The sequence below is a fragment of the Typopeltis vanoorti genome, chromosome 11 (genome assembly GCF_054136105.1).
Source record: "Typopeltis vanoorti isolate ZY-2024b chromosome 11, IOZ_Tvanoo_1.0, whole genome shotgun sequence".
Taxonomy (NCBI): Eukaryota; Metazoa; Arthropoda; class Arachnida; order Uropygi; family Thelyphonidae; genus Typopeltis; species Typopeltis vanoorti.
The window spans coordinates 822,930-837,782 of NC_143559.1; the positions used below are offsets into that span (position 1 = coordinate 822,930).

Here is a 14,853-nt window from a genome sequence, read left to right on the forward strand (position 1 = left end):
GTCTTGAGCAGGATAAAATTGAATTTCATATTGAAAAGAATAACATGTAAGAAAGTTTTAAAGCGAATAAAAGGTAAGCAGCTTTCAGATGTGAACTGGAGAATAAAATACACAAAGATTATTGAAGAAAAAATGAAAGTTTGAGAACAGGAACCAAACCTTGGAGATCCAGTGGCAAGCCTTGAAGAAAACCCTGACTGTTTCAGCCAGAGAGACATGTGGTGAGGTTGTCTGCAAGGATAGAAAAATCAGAACTCCATGGTGGACACAGGAAGTTAAAGAGGCAGTGAAGGAAAAGAAGAAAGCATATTAAAAGTTCCTGGCAAATAAGTCAGCTTGTGCTCTCAGAGAATACAGAGACAAATGTAAGAAAGCTAAACACTGTGTAAATCTAGCTAAGCAAAAGTCATTATTATTATTATTATTACAGGAAACTCTAAGAAGTCCTTAGACTTATCGAGGGAGGCCCTAACATCATGTCAAGAACAACTATTCAACATTCACACAGTATCTATCATACTTCGCCTTGAACTCATTCACAGTCATGGCATCCACAACAGACTCTGGCAGCTTATTCCACTCATTCACCACTCTCCAAGTAAAAAACCTAGCTCTAACACAATTGCTAACTACACTCTTGCCCAGTTTCCATGGATGGCCCCTAGTCCTCTCACCATCAGTCCTGTTCTCAAAAATACCTTCTGAATTAATCTTATAGAAACCCTTCAGTAATTTGAATGTCTCAATCATATCCCTCCCCCCTCTTCCGCATATCAACCAATTTCTGCAACCCACAAATCTTCAACCTGTTCTCATAAGGTTCATTCCAGTAGACCCACTATCATCTTGGTCATTTGTCTCTGGATCCTCTCCATCAATAAGAAACCCTCGCAACCAAATCTGGGCACAATAGTCTAGATGGGGTCTTATCAAGGCTCGATACAGACGAACAATAACTTGCTTGTCTCTGCTCATCAAAGTATTCTTCAGTAACCAAGTGATTTGATGTGCTGATTTAGGAACTTTTGCAATGTGCCCCCCTAAACTTCAACTCCCTATCCACCAACACTTGCAAATCCCTGGCCTCATCAATCTCCTGGAGTACAGTTCCACCAATGTGGTATACTGCTGCTAATCTTTTCACCCCAAAATGCATAACCTTACATTTTGCCACATTAAACTGACATCCATTCTCCTTAGCCCAGTCCTCCAAACTATCCATGGCAGGACTTGGGCAAAAACATAGAAAATAAATATCAAGAAGGTGGCAAAATATTCTGGAGGTTGTTGAAGAAGCTCAGAAATGGAGGAAAGAGTGTTGTAAAAGGAATTAGAGATAAGAAAGGTGACGTGAAAACTGAAGAAAAATATATCCTTGAAAAATGGAGTAATTACTTCGAAAAATTGCTAAATGAAACAAGCAGTGATAGCAAAGTGGTTAAAAACACTGAACAGGCATAAAGTCAGGAATACATATCCATACTTGAAGTATGAAAAGCCATCAAAGGCTTGAAATGTGGAAAGGCAGCAAAAGAAGATGATATTTGATCAGAAATGATGAAGTATGGTGGTATAAAAGTCTTACAGTGGCTACACTGCATAGTTCAGAATGGCTGGACATAGGGACGAATTCCCAATGATTGGAGTGGAGCTCTCATAGTACCCATATATAAAAAGGGAAATAAAACTGAATGTGAGAATTACAGAGGTATATCCCTACTGAGTGTTCCTGGTAAGATATATGCAAGTATATTTGAGAAACATTTGAGAAGAATTGTAGAAAAAAAGCTTGGTGAAGAAAAAGAAGCTGGATTCAGGTCAAATAAAGGCTGTCAGGATCAGATCTTCACTTTACGCCAAACAGTGGAGAAATCATGGGAATATAACAAAGATCTGTATTTAAGTTTTGTTGATTTGGAAAAGGCATAGGACAAGGTGCCAAGAGAGAAGCTATTCAATACGCTACAGTTATATGGTGTCAATGAGGCATTATATCAAACAATACTTAGTCTTTTGAGTTGTAAGTGAGCAGTTAGAATTGAAGGAAGTACAGGAAGATGGTTTAATGTTAAATCTGGTGTGAGACAAGGATGTACATTATCCCCTCTGTTATTCATTATCTATATGGATCATATTATGAAGGAAAGTGGTATTAAACCTCATATCAAAATTGGAGATGTTAATGTCAGCTCTTTGCTTTATGCATATGATGTTATACTTCTAAATAAATCCACTACATGTCTGCAAGATTCCCTGACTAAATTGAATAACTGTTGTAGAGATATATGGTATGAAGGTCAGCAATAAAAAGACAAAGACAATGAAAATAGGCAGATTCGATGAAAATGTAAACTGCGTTGTGAACGGAGAACCTGTGGAACAAGTAAATCATTTCAGCTACTTAGGCACGATTTTTAGTGAAAAGTAAATTAAGTATGGAAATAGACAACAGAATCAACAAAGCTGGTATGGTAGGAAGTCAATTGAATAAATTCATATGGAATAAGAGAGAAATTAGTCAGAACACTAAATTAGCTGTATACAAGACAGTGTTTAAACCAGTTTTAACTTATGGATCTGAGAGATGGGTCAGAAGTAAAACACTTGACCAAAGCCTAGAGACCACAGATATGAGAGTCCTGAGAAAGATTAGAGGCATGAACAGATGGCATCAATGGCAATATCATATTAAAAACGAGGACAGTAGGAAAGAACTTGACACTGTCAGTATCCAGGAATGCATTAGCAGAGCTAATCTCAGGTGGTATGGTTGCTTAAACAGAATGGGCGAGGAAAGATTAGCAAAACAAGTGTTCTCTGCCAGGTTGGCAGGAAAACAATCCAGAGGAAGACCAAGATATAGGTGGATTGATACAGTACAAAGTGCCTTAGACAATAGAAATATAAGATCTGATAATGTTGGAGTCTTGACAAGTAACAGACTGATTTTGAAGGAAAATTGTAGATAGGAAGTTAGTAATGATGTAAATTTTTCATGTAGTACTATCATACCCTGTACACCCCTTGAGGGTGCATATCAGGAATTTGATGATGACGACAAAAGATGGAGTGCTTAAGGGTCAAAGCTTTATAACCGAGAGGAGACCTCCACATAGCCTTTAAAGGAATGCGAAGAACTGACCAGGGCTTCTGACCTAATGTCCAATCCTCACATTCTCGTGGTGCACCCTGTTGGGTATCTACTTTGATACTGAACGAACGAGGATGGGCTGGCAATTTGGGATTTAGCCGACCAAATTGTATTCTTATGGGTTAAACCAAAATAAGAAATGATGGTACAACATGACAAAATTTCATGCTGGCTGGGGCGTCGCCCGGTTAAACAAGGCCCCCGTTGTTTTTGCCAGGGAACCAGGGCGAACAGCGAAAAGTCAGCTACTGGAACAAATCTGAAAACAAACCCCAACTCAACATCACCAGAGTTAAAGATCAGTACTATCAACGTAAGAAGCCTGAATAGCAAAGAAATGGAGCTAGCTGAGGAATTAGATAAGTACCAGATCGACATAATAGGGGTGACTGAAACAAAAAAGACCAAAACTGGTGAGATCTTTCTGAGCAATAAATACAAAATGTTATATTCAGGCAATGACAATCAAGGAAAAGAAGGAGTTGCCATAGTATTCAACACAAAATACGAGGCTAATCTTCTTGAATGGCAGGCAGTCTCAAGTAGAGTAATGTGGGCAAATATGAGAATGGGGAACTGGACAATGAGACTTATTTGTGCCTATGGTCCCACAGAATGTTCTACTAAGGTAGAAGTGGAGGAATTTTTTGACACTTTAGAAAAAGCAACTGACACAATGAAAAAGGAAAAGTTGGTCCTTGTTGGGGATCTAAATAGTAGAGTAGGAAATGATTGTGAGACATACAAAAATATTTTGGGAAAATTTGGAGAAAAGAGCAAAGCTAATAATAATGGCAAATATCTGTTGGATTTCTGCTCAGGACATGGACTGGTTATTACTAACACCATGTTCCAACATAAAAATGTGCACAAATTCACATGGAGAGAAGAGGCTAGGAATAAGAAAAGTCTCATTGACTATGTTATTGTTGATAGTGATGTTTTCTCCCTGGTGCTGGACACCAGAGTGTACAGAGGATTTGAAATTGGAAGTGATCACTATTTAGTCTTGAGCAGGATAAAATTGAATTTCATATTGAAAAGAATAACATGTAAGGAAGTTTTAAAGTTGAGCAGCTCTCAGATGTGAACTGTAGACTAAAATCAGAAAGATTATTTAAAAGAAAATGAAAGAGTTTGAGAACAGGAATCAAACCTTGGAGATTCAGTGGCAAACTCTGAAGAAAACTCTCATTGATTCAGCCAGAGAGGTATGTGGTGAGGTTGTGTGCAAGGATAAAAAAAGCAAAACTCCCTGGTGGACACAGGAAGTTAAAGAGGCAGTGAAAGAAAAGAAGAAAGCATATCAAAAGTTCCTGTCAAATAAGTCAGCTTTTACTCTTACCGAATACAGAGACAAATGTAAGAAAGCTAAACAGTGTGTAAAACTAGCTAAACAAAAGTCATGGGAGGACTTTGGCAAGAATATAGAAAATAAATATCAAGAAGGTGGCAAAATATTCTGGAGGTTGTTGAAGAAGCTTAGGAATGGAGGAAAGAGTGCTGTAAAAGGAGTTAGAAATGATAAAGGTGACATGAAAACAGGAGAAAAAGATATCCTTGAAGTATGGAGTAATTACTTTGAAAAACTGCTAAATGAAACAAGCATTGATGACAGCACAGTGGTAAAAAACACTGACCAGTTCTTCAGTCAGGAATACATATCCATACTCGAAGTAGAAAAAGCCATCAAAGGCTTGAAATTTGGAAAGGCAGCAGGAGTAGATGATATTCGACCAGAAATGCTGAAGTATGGTGGTATTAAAGTCTTACAGTGGCTGCACTGCATAGTTCAGAACGCCTGGACAGATGGAGGAATTCCCGATGATTGGAGTAGAGCTCTCATAGTACCCATATATAAAAAGGGAAATAAAACTGCATGTGAGAATTACAGAGGTATTTCCCTACTGAGTGTTCCTGGCAAGATCTATGCAAGTATACTTGAGAAACGGTTGAGAAGAATTGTGGAAGAAAAGCTTGGTGAAGAACAAGCTGGATTCAGGCCAAATAGAGGCTGTCAGGATCAGATCTTCACTTTACGACAAATAGTCGAGAAAGCATGGGAATATAACAAAGATCTGTATTTAAGTTTTGTCGATTTGGAAAAGGCATATGACAAGGTGCCAAGAGAGAAGCTATTCAATATGCTGCAGTTATATGGTGTCGATGGGGCATTATATCAAGCAATACTTTGTCTTTATTTGAGTTAAGTCAGCAGTTAGAATTGAAGGAAGTACAGGAAGATGGTTTAATGTTAAATCTGGTGTGAGACAAGGATGTACATTATTCCCTCTATTATTCATTATCTATATGGATCACATTATGAATGAAAGTGGTATTAAACCTGGTATCAAAATTGGAGATGTTAATGTCAGGTCTTTGTTTTATGCGGATGATGTTATACTTCTAAATAAATCCGCTACAAGTCTGCAAGATTCTCTGACTAAATTCAATTGCTGTTGTAATAGGTATGGTATGAAGGTCAGCAATAAAAAGACAAAGACAATGAAAATAGGCAGAATCATTGAAAATGTCAACTGTGTTGTGAATGGAGAACCTGTGGAACAAGTAAAACATTTCAGCTACTTAGGCACGATTTTAATGAAGATGGTAAATTAAATATAGAAATTGACAACAGAATCAGCAAAGCTGGTATGGTGGGAAGTCAATTGAATAAATTCATATGGAATAAGAGAGAAATTAGTCGGAACACTAAATTAGCTGTATACAAGACAGTGTTCAAACCAGTTTTAACTTATGGATCTGAGAGCTGGGTCAGAAGTAAAACACTTGACCAAAGACTAGAGACCGCAGATATGAGAGTCCTGAGAAAGATTAGAGGCGTGAACAGATGGCATCAATGGCAATACCATATTAAAAATGAGGATATTAGGAAAGAAGTTGACATTGTCAGCATCCAGGAATGCGTTAGCAGAGCTATTCTCAGGTGGTATGGTCACTTAAATAGAATGGGAGAGGAAAGATTAGCAAAACAAGTGTTCTCTGCCAGGTTGGCAGGAAAACGACCCAGAGGAAGACCAAGATATAGGTGGATTGATACGGTACAAAGTGCCTTAGACGATAGAAATATAAGATCTGATAATGTTGGAGTCTTGACAAGTAACAGACTGATTTTGAAGGAAAATTGTAGATAGGAAGTTAGTAATGATGTAATTTTTTCATATAGTACTTTCATATCCTGTACACCCCTTGATGGTACATGGCAGGAATTTGATGATGATGATAAAAGATTGAGCAATGATTAAAAAATATGCAGGATAATACCTCATTAACAATGTAACTAAGTGAATATGCAAAAATATAATTTGTCATCCCTTAAATTTAATAAAAAATGTCATTAAATTTACAATGAAAGAATACAGCATAAAAATAAGAAAAATTTGCTCTTGTTTCCTTAAGTAAGGAAACAAAAATATTAAAACATTAAGACCTTTGATTTTAAATAGTTAAATATAGAGAATAATTATTCTTGTCGCAAGGCTTATACGTTGGTCATACATAACTAGTAATTAGCTTAAGGAATTAACAACGCATATAATGGATATTCATCAACATCAACAACCATGGGTCCAGTGCCTGTAGGTGTCTGCTGCCATCTTGATACGATTCTTCCATTGCATTCTATTTTGTGCAAGATAACTCAGTTTGTGTATAGAGTTTCCGCACCATTTGACGATGTCATCGCCCCATTCTCTGTTTGGTCTTCCTCTTTTGCTCTTTCCTTCAATCATTCCAAACAGTAACGTTTTTAATTTTCTCTCAACATTCATTCTACATATATGGCCAAATAGACGCAGTTTCCTTTTGATTATTTTGGGGCTCAGGGTTTCTTTTGGTTGTATTTGTCTGTAGATTTCCTCATGGTTCACTTTCTGTATCCAGCTTATTCTCAAGATCTTTCTATAGCACTTCCTCTCAAATGCCAATATCCTCCTTTCAGATTCTCTCAGGAGTACCCAGGCCTCACATCCATAGAGCATGCTGCTGAAGATACAAGTTTCTACAATGCGCAGCTTAGTTTGCATCTTTATAGCTCGGCTCTTCCATATTTTGTCCATGGCTTTTAAAATAGTTGTTGCTCTAGCTATTCTAATTTTTATCTCTTTTTTGAGGTCCAAGTCATGCGTCATGTGGCATCCAAGATATGTGAAGTGTTCCACATTTTCCAGTTGAAATCTGTCTATCATAACTCTGTTCAGTAACTCCTATTGTCCAAACATTATTATTTTAGTTTTTTTCAAAGTTGACATTAACGGATATTAATTAAAGTTAATTAAATTAAATTTATATAAATAAATTAAATTAAATTAATAAAATGAATTAAATCAGAGAATAATTATATTGGTGATTAGGAAACACTGGAGTGATTGCAGAGGTGAATAACTAAGACTCTCTCAGGATTATGTATGTTGAATATGATGATAAATTAAGGGAATGTGGTCTTTGCAAATGCTTTGAAGCTTGGCAGATGAGATGAGGCATATACAAGGGTTGTTTGAAAAGTTCGGTAAAAAATAAGTTAAACACATTTTTTTGGAAAAAATCACCTTTATTTCTCAACATAGTCTCCATCGAGGTTTACACATTTGGTCCAGCAAGTTTTCAATTTTTTTATCCCATCTAAAAAGTAGGATTTGTCAAATTGTGCAAAATAGTCATTGACACTTGTGATGACAACCTCGATCGAAGAAAATTTTTTCCTGAGCCAAATTTTTAAGTTTGGAAACAAGAAGAAGTCACAAGGGGACAAGTTCGGAGAATATGGTGGATGTGGAACCCATTCAAACCTCAATTCGCGCAATTTTGTCATTGCTATGGCCGATGTATGGGACGGTGCATTGTCTTGATGAAAGAGCACTTTTTTGTACACCAATCTTCACATTTTCCCTTCAGGTCTTCTTTTAAATGGTCCAACAATGATGAGTAATAGACTCCTGTTATTGTCTTGCCCTTTTCCAAATAGTCTACCATGATAATTCCTTGTAAATACCAAAAAACAGTGGCCATCACCTTCCCAGCTGACAAAACAGTCTTCACTTTTTTCGGTGCTCTTTCACTGGACACTGTCCACTGTTTTGACTGTTGTTTGGACTCAGGTGTATAGTGGTGGATCCAAGTTCATGTAGAGTCACGAATCAATGCAAAAAATCCTGCAAACTGCGATTAAACATTGCCAAACACTGTGTTGAAATGTCTTTTCGCATGCGTTTTTTGATCGACAGTCAAAAATCGCGGCAACCATCATGCACACAGATTTTTCATGTGCAATTTTTCATTTCAGGATATTATACGCCCGTTCAGTTGAGATGCCTACAATATCTGCAATCTCACGCACTTTCACTTGGTGGTCTTCCATAATGATACCACGGATTTTGTCAATCATTTAATGACAGCCTTGGATCCATCAAAGATGGAGTGCGGTTCATCTTCGATGGACTTATGACCACATTTAAACTCATTTATCCAAAAATAAATAGTCTTTAATGTTTGTGCAGAGTCTCCATGAACTGCATCTAACTCAGCTTTGATAAGCGCAGCATCCACTTCTTTAAATAAAAGTGTTTTATCACTGCACGAAACTCGTTTTTTTCCATTATGATGAAAAATGCGAACACGGTCATTTTAAATGTTTGCCAAACGAGAACTACGCATCACACGTGGCTAAAACTTTGCCAGGGATCATGAAAAAGATGATATGTGCCAACACTGGTATTAATGAATGAATTGTGTTGCCATCTATTGGAAATTTACCGAACTTTTCAAACAACCCTGATAAGTTGGTGAGAGAAGACTATCAAAAATATATACAGGGAAATTACTGCACAGGATAATTGGTCATGTAAGAAAAAGTGGTCATTACTGAAAACTGTGCAAAGGTTGTGTGAATAAGGAAGTGAAAAGGACATTTTTTGCTAGGTGGGTGGTTAATGAGTTGAATAATTTCCAGGGTAAGTGCTCTAACAATGAATGAATTCAAGGCAAAGCATGCTATTTATTGTGGTTTGTAAGCGTTCAACTTTCTGTGATGAGCCTATGGACTCATGATCTGAAGAGTGTGTTTTCAGCAGAAGAGTACACAGACACTTTTTTCTTGCTGAAAACCTCAATCTATTACTAAAAGCCCATGGAGAAATATAATCAATTGCTTGCTGAAGTTGTCTTTCAATTAAATTCATGTTACAAGAGTGACAGTAAATTGTTAAGTCATCAACATACAGAGCATTGCCTACAGTGAAACTGATTGTTTACTTTGATAGCAAAGAGTGCAAACTTAAGACAGAGCCTTGAGGAACACCACTTCTTGATAATATGACCGAGACAGTATACTTTTCAGTTGTACTTAGAAGATTCTGCTAGACAAAGTTTTTAATAAATACAGGAAGATGTCCTCTGAGGTTGTAAAAGTCTTTTAATATGCCATATCTCAAGGCTATGTCATAAGCTTTTTACATGTCAAAGAACACTAAAACCATATAATCTTGTTTCAAGAAAGCATCTCATACATATTTCTAAATATCAGGGAAGTCAGGCATTATCCAGTTCCTCAATATCTTATAAAGACATTTGTAGGATATTGAGAAATTATCTGCCTATTGTTTTGGTCAGAACAAAAGGCAGATAATTGTTTGCTTGTGTTGGATCCTTTCCTGGTTTTGAGATGGATATGAAAATTGACTTTAGCTGGTTGGTTGATTTATGGTTTATTGGTGGAGGGACAGCAAAGATCATACTGATATTTGATATGGTCAAGCCTACAGCAGTACACAAGATATTAATAAATAATCATAAAGGGGCAAATTAGCAAATAATATGTTACGACAGGTAAAAAAAATATTATAAATTAAAAAAAAAAATAAGTTAAACAATGCAGGACCTACATAATCAAACATGATTGTATGGATTAATACTTTCTAAAAAGAATTAGTCGCAATTTATCTGAGTCTGATAATATCTGCCACAATGTATATGGCTCAGCTAGATAGTAAAAGTAAAAAATTTCATTCTTCTCTCATGTGAAGTGCTGGTACACCACCAGAATATGACAAATGGTGAGATGTTGCATTTTTCACACATAGGTAGCTCATCAGCCCTCAGTAAATTAGAATGTTTAAGATGACGGTGAGTTATGCAGAGTCTAGCAAGAAATACTTCCTCTCATCTGTTTTTATGTTGTATAGGCTGCCAATGCTTAATTTCAGGCTTAATCTTATACAATTGGTTTGTCAGTGCTTCAAGCCATGATTGACTGCCATTGAGTAACTGTCTGCAGTCTGTACATGTGACTGGCATACAATATGTCCAAAATGTATGAACTGGTCTGGCAACTGTATCTGCAGTCTCTACAATTCCCATACAGCTGGGAATTCAGCACAACTGAACATCAAAATTAAGAGTCTTTAATTTTGTACAACAGTTGTAAAACCTCATAAAGCAATGGATGTGGATTATACACAGGAGAAGAGATGGTCCAAGACCTACTGCACTGGGGGTGAGACAATAAAAGAGCTTTTTGTAGTTCCTCCTTAAACAAATAGCTGATTGTATGACTCAAGCCCACTGGTAGAAAAATTTAGTCACTTTTTCAGTATTAAAAATTCAACACATTCATTATGGTCCAAAGGAGACAACCAGTATCTACCTTTCATTTTCCGCATTTTATCTCATACAATTTTTGCACTAGTTGTTTGATTAGTCGATGATATAAATTGGATCCAAGACTGTTTTTGATTCTGATATCTCACATAATATGCTTTGCCTCAAGATCATTTAAAGGATATTAAGTTTGATGTGGTGGGGTGTCTACAAATATGCCCCATGATCTTTTTTTGGCTGCCTGGCATTCTGGATTCCACCAAGGCTTTGGATAGAACAGAAACTGCGATGATGTGTTTGGAATTGAAAGTGTTGCTGCCTAGATAATATAATCTGTTAAATACCTAACCACTTCAATGATAACTGTATGACTGACTGCTTCTGCATTAAATTTTGCAAAATGGGGAAAAAAGTATTCCAGTCAGCCTCATCCATTTTCCACATGGACATCTGTGTAGAACATTGTTCCTGTGAAGATATAATGCAAATAACAAGAAAATAATCACTTCTGTATATGGCTTCTTTTATATCCCATGTGAACAGTGGAAAAATAGCAGGTGAGCAGATAGTGAGATCTATTGCAGAATATGAGCATGTAGTCATAAGAAATGTGGCGACAGGCATATGGAAGCATCTATTATTTGAAAAAAAGAGAGGTAATCATTGTCAAACATCCATTCAATGATATTCATTTGGGTTTGCACTACCCCCACAGAGTGTTGTGCCCATTAAAGTCATCCATAAAAAAAGTATGGACGCAGGCAGTTGCAAGATAAGATTATCAAGATCGATTTCATTTAACTCAGCATCTAATGATAAATAAATGTAACACATACTGTAATAAGAAATCCCACAGATAGGCAAATCACTACTGCTTCCAGAGGTATTAAGCTGGATCTGTTGGAAGGGCATATGATTATCCACTAGGATTGAATAACAGCAAAATTCCTTTAGGCGGTCCTCACTGGGTTTTAAATATGTTTCCAGCACAAAGAAACAGAAGGGCCTGTGTGTCAGCAGCAGAATCTTGATATCATCAATATTTTGGCAAAACCCATGGCTTTGTCAGACTTTTCTGATTTCTGAGAGGTTGAGGGATTAACTTTATGAGGTTTATAGTTATCACTTAATTTTGGAAATCATGGACACTCAGTGTCCATCTCTTCATCTGAAATAATATTCAATACATCAACTGATAAATTTAATTTATTTACAGTGGAAACCGAAGTATCCATTTTTTCTGTAAGATTGTCTAGTGGTTTACCTTTCCGTGACATCCTTGTCATTATTTTTTTTACAGTGGATTCTCATCAAATGGAACCATTTTTGAAGTTGTTTCAGGAGTGAGACTGTAGGTCGTTCACCAGATGTGCTCTAAAGAGAAGCAGACAAGATCATAATAAAGTTCAGGGATGGTGAACTTCATTCCAATGTTGGCTAACTTCCTGTTGGTATCCTGATATGACACATTTTGTTATGTTTTAATCTTTTGTATTTCTTTTTCATCCTTCCACCACTGACATGCATGGGAGTAGACTGGATGTCTTCCCTGACAGAGCAAAATTTATTATCATGTTCTTTGCTGCCCCATCAAGCACAGGTAGTAGAGTCATGACTAACAGTTGATACAAATATGGGAATGCCCATATTTGTGTCAACTGTTAATTGACTTAAATCAACTGGACATTTAAAGCATTTTAGGGGAATACGGATGTATAGCCTAACAGGGTCGTTGAGAGATGCCGCTCTTACAGATGTTGGTAGTTTAAGCGTATTGAAAGTGAAGATGATATTCCTGGTTAGAACTAGGTGACCATCTCTATGATCAGCCGTCACTCCTTGATCTTTAAGCTCTGAACATATCTCCTCATCAAGAACAAGGATATCCCATTCTGATATCACTCTTCTACAAGAATTGAGTACTTCATGAAATGTTATCATGATTGGTATTACACCCTTTGATGTCAGTCTCAGTAGTTTATTCAGTGTTGCTTACATAATGTTTCCACACAAGGATATCACAGAACATAGTTTCTTAACTGTCTTGGAAAAACCTGCCAGTCCTTCTAAAACCTTTCTGAATGAAAGAAGGGTTACAATTTCCCTATTGGCTTTTCACCTATTGCATGTATGATAGGAAATAAGTGCACATTTATACTGATATAAATGTACCACATTATTTGTCTTTCACATCTGTTATCAAACGCTGTATCTAATGCTGGTATCAGTACTTGGTTGGGACCTTGTTAAGGCCCCTAAAATATTTGAGGATGGAGAATTCATGCTGAAGGGATTTTTCGTTCAGGATCAGAGCTCTCTACTCACCATGGAGCCTTACATTGATGCCCAATCACCAGGCAAGCAATGACTTCACTCTGGAGTGGAATCACAAGGCTATCCCAGACACTACAGCAAGCGTTGAGCCCTATCCCCCAGACCATGGGGTTGGAGACCTGCTGTTACTGTTGACCCTTGCAGGCAAGTAAAACTAACTGACTGATTCTGGCTGGGCCATTCAGAACTGCCCATTTTGCAGTAAAAATAGCGCAAGAATATCAGGATCTCCCTTTCTGGAAGTCCATGGGTTGCACAGTATGGTAAACACAATAGCAGGGCATTGAATCCCAATGATGGTGTTCTGGAAGAAAGTAGTAAAAATGATGAAGGAGAAGTAAGGCAAAGAATATGGGAACAAAAGCAAAGAAAAAGAAAAAAAGGGACAGTACCATCAGTGGGAGGGCAAGATGGTCATGAATGATGATGTGCATGCTACTATATGAGAAGTTAAGCTATTGGGGCATTTTTACTCTGTTTGTGCATCTATTGTGATTACCAGAGGCATTACACAAAATCTCTTTGTTTTTACATTGCTCCCACCGACAAAAGGTTATTTGGTCACCTACAGTATATTTTGTACTGTGGGTTGGCTAGGGATATATATGCTTTTCTATTTTTACCAAAAACTCTCTCTTTTTTGTATTTGTTTGAAAATGAGTTTCAAACAGAGAGCTGCGATTGACTTTTGTGTTAAACTTGGTCAAATTAAATTTTTACCAAGTTTATATTTTTTTTTTGTATTTATTTTTTTATTTTTTAAATAGTCTGGAAACCCTACTCTAGAGACCAAATTAGGAAATTTTTCAAGGCACTTCAGGTCTCCAAATAAGCAGGGAAGTGGACTCACATTGGGTGATAACATATCTTATGCTGATATATCATTTTCCCTGCATACTTATGAGTATATTTCCTGTCACTCTGCCATTTTGCAACTGATGGTATAGTCATATATGAAAACCATACGATTCATTTTATGCACTGAGTAAACAGACAATAAAAAAACTCTCTTCTATTTAAACTCCATGTATTCCCTGTGAATGATGCATTTCATTTTCATGTGCCATGTACTGTTACCTTATTTTATGTAACACCCTTCCATATTACATTAAGCACCTTTCTTTCTTTCTTTCTTACTCCTTCTCTTTTACCTTTCACGGAGTTAAAGTAAGTATTTTTGTAACCACAACAGTACTCGAGGATAAGGTGGTTAGCCCTATGCCTCCCCGGTGTGTTCTATGTCTGTAGATGTGTGTGTTCATGGGGCTGGTTTGCCTGTTCTGGGGGACGAACCCCCTCCCCCCACCTCTGTATGAGACCGGCTAACTCACTTTTGTCGAAAGAGACCAGATTAAGGTTCCTCACATCACTGACGGGAATTGAACCCAGGTCTTTCCGACCAAAGGGCTTTGTCTACACCGACTGAGCTACGGAGGCTCACGTTAAGCACCTCCACAGCATAACTGAAAGAACAATAGCACATTACACTCTTAAACTGAAAAAAGACCTGAGTTAGATTCTCATCATGGTGGGAGGAATCTTTATATGGAGTTTTCTTTTCAACTGAAGGTGGGTTAGTTGATCTCACATAGATACCAAGGCTTTTTATTTTTTTCTCTACCAGAGAATTGGGTGCTTATCCTGCATATAGGCAAATCATCTAGACAAACACAATTTACAGAAAAAAAAAACAAAATAAAACTATTGGTGTTGGTAGACAGTAGAGCCATTGAATGACAGTAGCGACATTCTTT

General features: G+C 37.0%; 1 protein-coding gene across 8 annotated transcripts in view; it reads right to left on the reverse strand.

The window, feature by feature from the left end:
• LOC150101263 (cyclic AMP-dependent transcription factor ATF-2-like) overlaps positions 1 to 14,853 on the reverse strand; it is a 379,459-nt gene that overhangs the window by 18,495 nt on the left and 346,111 nt on the right. The gene's annotated exons all lie outside the window — the stretch shown is intronic.